The sequence below is a fragment of the Orycteropus afer genome, unplaced genomic scaffold (genome assembly GCF_000298275.1).
Source record: "Orycteropus afer afer isolate SDZICR_OR568_19922 unplaced genomic scaffold, OryAfe1.0 scaffold00502, whole genome shotgun sequence".
NCBI lineage: Eukaryota > Metazoa > Chordata > Mammalia > Tubulidentata > Orycteropodidae > Orycteropus > Orycteropus afer.
In genome coordinates, this window is record NW_006922089.1 from 512,653 (window position 1) to 517,388 (window position 4,736).

Below are 4,736 nucleotides of genomic sequence, written 5' to 3' on the forward strand. Positions count from 1 at the left end.
AATCACAATTAAAAAAAAAAATGACAGGCACAAATTCATATCTGCAGATAATTACATATCTGGCAAGGGGCTTGTCTCTAAGATTTATAGTGGAAGAGTGGATGACCAAACTATGGTATATCCACATAATGGAATGCTATGCAGCACTAAAGTACAATCTGCACTACACCGCATAATAAGGATGAACTTGGAGGACATTATGCTTAGTGATATAAGTCAATCACAGAATGACAAATATAGTATTTTTTCATTGTTATGGAGGGTCAAGGAAAGGTTTATATATGGAGGAAAACTTTCTTTGCTGGTTGCCATGAGTGGGAGGCAAGAGGAGGAACACTGCAAAAAAAAAAAAACAACAACAGCACTGATCCATGTCAGTTTCGTTTTGTGTATTTCACTATATATAAATTATATTTCAATAAACTGTATTAAAAAAAAAACCTTTTATTGTGATTTGGGTGAAATTTGACAAGGAGAATTCATTTTCCACACAGCAGTTCATACACGTTTTGTTTCATGACATTGACTGCAATCCCCACAATGTAACAGCTCTCTTCCCACTTCCTCCCCGTTGTTACAGCTTCCCTGTGTCCTTCCCTCCCATGCACTCCTGCCCCCCCACCAGCTGTCTCCCTGGGCAAACACACACCTTCTGTTCTCTCATGATCGAATGCTCCAAGGAATTTATGTACCTGATGTCAGTGTTTACCCCATCCAAGCCCTCTTCCTGATCATGACAGACAGACACAATGTCTGGATGCCATTCGCAGAACTGACTGCAGAATGCCTGCACTATTGCTGTTGTTGGGTGCTGTGAAGTCAGCCTGCACCCACAAACCCACACACAAGCTGTCCTGCAACACCCTGTGACTAGGTGCCTGTGGGACCACGGGTTCTCATTGGCTGATTTCAGGGGCAACGGGCTGTCCACTGAGTAAGACAGCTTCTGGAAAAGTGGCGTCCAGCAGTGAAAGGCAGGCAAGGTGGGAAGACGGGAAGCCTGAGACGTCCTCGCAGAGGCCGGGTGAGAGCAGAGGGACGACCCCTCCTCCCGCATCAGAGACCAGCTCCCACATCGAGAACTTTCTGGGGGGCCTGCTGCTGTGGCAAGCACTTCTCATCAAGACAGTCACCCAAGAAAACAACATGGAACAAAACTGAAAATCACTGGGAAAAAAAGAAGAGGGACCAGGTTTGCTGGCCTGATAGAGCCTGGTGGATCCCCTGAGACTGTGGCCCCTAGCTGCCCCTCAGGTCTGGAATTGAACCCACTCCCGTGGCTTCCAGCCAAACAAAAGACAGGCATATGAGCTAAACATTTACCTGAGGTAGATAACTCTTTGGAGAGAACAAGCATGGCAGAAAAAAGGGGTGCTTATGCACAGGGAGACAGCTCAGGAGGCAGGAGTGCATGGAGGGATGGACACTGGGAAGAGGTAACTATGGGGAGGAAGTGGGAAGGGAGCTGTTGCATTGTGGGAAACTGCAGTCAATGTCATGAGACAAAGTGTGTGTGAAATGCTGTATGGAAAGTTAATTTGCTCTGTAAACTTTCACTCAAATCACAATCAATCAATCAATCAATCAAAAGTCACCTGTGGCCAAGAGTAAAAAAAAGAAGGGGGACTGTCCACTGTCACAGGCATCCCTACACCCTCCAAACTCCAGCAACCTCACAGGTTTTGTTCTCAGTTGGCCCCAAATGCACGGGGGATAAAACTGCACAGGACTAAAACCAGCCCCCAAGGTATATGTGAGAAGTGGGGAGCCTAGAGTAAGGCCAGTGGGCTGCAGCGATGGCCGTGTGTGCACTAGTTACCACGCAAGGTGCTACCCTTGAGGATATCGCTTGGTGCTGCATCCTACAACAGCACGACAATCTACAATTATCTCAAAGTAAAGTCTTTAAAGAAAAATACCTAAAATGCGCACACATATGCACGAAACAAAGAAGGGCCTCTCCCCACCCAGATACTACGAGGTCTGCCCGGGTCACCCGCCACAGTGCACCTGGACTGGCTGGCCCCTGGACAAGCGGAACTGAGGTCAGGGGGCAGGAGGAATTTGGTCCTAGAGTGACCCCTGAAGGCAGAGGTCCCCTTCTCAAACCAAGCTGAGTAGGGGGCCCCCCCTCACTGAGAATGAAAAACAAACAAACAAACAAACTCACTGCCACTGAGTCGATGCTGACTCATAGCGACCCCCACTGTTTTTCCAAGGTGGCAAATCTTTATGGAGGTAGACTGTCCAGTCTTCCTCCTGTACAGTGGCTGGTGGGTTTGAACCACCTACTTTCTGGCTAGCAGTCAAATGCCTCAGGCACTGTGCCCCCAGAGCCCCTTCTGGGGGTCCAAAGTATCCTCAATAGGAAGCACAGTACGTGTGGGGGGGGATGGGGAGCTTCTACAAGATTCCACAGGAGGTGGAAACCCTCAGAGGGTGTCACGCCTGGCGTTCTGAGCAGGAAGCAGCATGACAGTCGCCAGGAGGACCTCTGTCCCACGGAAAATTAACTAACAGGTGTCAACGCCACAGTTAGTTTTGAGTTGCCTAGCATAGTGCCTAAGGCACTTGACTGCTAACCAGAAAGCTGGCAGTTCAAACCCACCAGCCACTCCTTGGAAGGAAGGTTGGGCAATCTAGTTCCGTAGTGATACTGCCTCGGAAACCCAAGGAGGTATCTCTATGAATCGGGTCTGACTTGATGGCACATAACAACAACAAGCCTATAACCAAGAACCCTGGTGCTGAAATTCTCACCTTTACGTGGGCGACCCGGGTTCGATTCCTGGCCAGGGCACCTCATGCACAGCCACCACCTGTTGGCCGGTGGGGGCCTGCATGCTTCACGGTGCTGACCAGGTTTGGGTAGAGCTTCCAGGGTAAGACGGACACGGAGGAAGGGCCTGGTGATGTGCTTCAGAGAGTTAACTGATCCACACACCTCAGGGGCCAGTGCGGGGCTGCACGGGACAGGCAGCGCGTCCTTCCATCATGCACGGGGCCGGGGACTGATAAGGGGCCGCACAGGACAGGCAGTGCACACCCTTCCGTCATGCGCGGGGCCGGGGACCGATTCAGGGCTGCATGGTCGGGGTCGACTTGCCAGCAGTTGACGACACAAACACCCACAAGCCAGCTCAGAGGAAGCTGGGAGGAGAGCCCTGCACCACACAGCCTGTACCTGCCCAGGTGTGGGAGGAGCTAGTGGGCGGGCTCTTCCGCCACGAAGGATCCAAGAGATGTGAGGACCAAGAGAGACGGAGGGTAACTCAGACGAGGAGGGAGACCGATGCAGCACCCGAAGAGCGTGAACAGTGCCACTAGGACTGTACACGGGGAAGCTGGTCAACGGGCTGTGTCTTGCCGGGTGCGTTCTCGGGCTGCAGTGAATGACTTGGGACGACTCCTTCAGCCACAGTCTTTGTGACTGGTGCCCACCAGATGACTGGGTGACACCATGCAAATAATGTAAACAAATAAGGAACTCTAATTTGGGATCGGTTAACTCTGTCATTCTGCTGAGCTTAAAATGTGTCCTCCTAGAGACAGAGGAGGACACTCTGGTGGCGGAGTGCCTAAGGCACTTGACTGCTAACCAGGAGGTTGGTGGTTCAAACCCACCAGCCACTCCTCAGAAGGAACGTTGGGCAATCTACTTCCATAGAGATACTGTCTCAGAAGCCCAAGGAGAGGCAGCTGTGAGTCGGGATCGACTCCACAGCAGTGGTATTTTTTTAGAGACAGAGGAAGGGGTCTGACTGCCATCAAGAGAGAAGAACGGGAGGTGCAGTGGAGCACGGCCTTGGCCCCGAGATCCTGGACCTCCTTCAGAGAAAGACGGCACAGACGAGCAGCTGAGGAACCAAGAGGCACAAGACAGAGTGGCACCGAGGGAGAAAGCTGAGTGCCCTTGGGCAGGAGGGGCTGGCGGAGTCAGGGTGCACCCAGATGCCCCTATCAGCAGAGCTAAGAGAGCTTTGTGAGCAGGGCAGACGCCAGGCCAAGAGGCCGAGGGCCAGAGAGGCGTGCCTGAGGGAGACTGTCCTGATTGAATAACTGTGTCCTCAGTGTGTTCCTGAACCTGAACTAGGACCTGTTACTACCCTAATAAAGCCCGCCCATCATCATGAGGACTGTCTGTGAATTCTTTGTGGCCACTGCCATGAATTATGGAACCCAGCAGAGAAGCAGTGAGTGCTGTGGGCGGGGCGGCTGGCGGCAGAGTTGTAAGAAGGCTGGAGGGTGGCGGCCTGTCTGCCCCTCAGAGGACTCAGCCACAGGACTCAGCCACAGGACTCAGTCACATGACTCAGCCACAGGACTCAGCCTACAGGACTCAGTCACAGGAATCAGCCTACAGGACTCAGTCACAGGACTCAGCCTACAGGACTCAGCCACAGGAATCAGTCACAGGACTCAGTCACAGGAATCAGCCACAGGAATCAGCCTGGGGTTGATGATGACTCTGTCTCCCGCTTGTGAGATTAGACGAGAACAGAGGACACCACCCCCATGGCCTGTCTGCAATTCTCAACCACAACAAAAGAAACAAAAGTCAGGAAAAATAAGAAACAGAATCCTTAAGAAAATAAGAACTATATAGTTCCTCAAGGAAAATTTAGGGTCAAATTCAAGGGCCCTAATATATGGTATAAATAGACTAGCAAGCATAATTCAAAATGCACCAACAGCAAAAGAGAAGCCAGATGATTGGGACCTTCTAAAAATTAAAT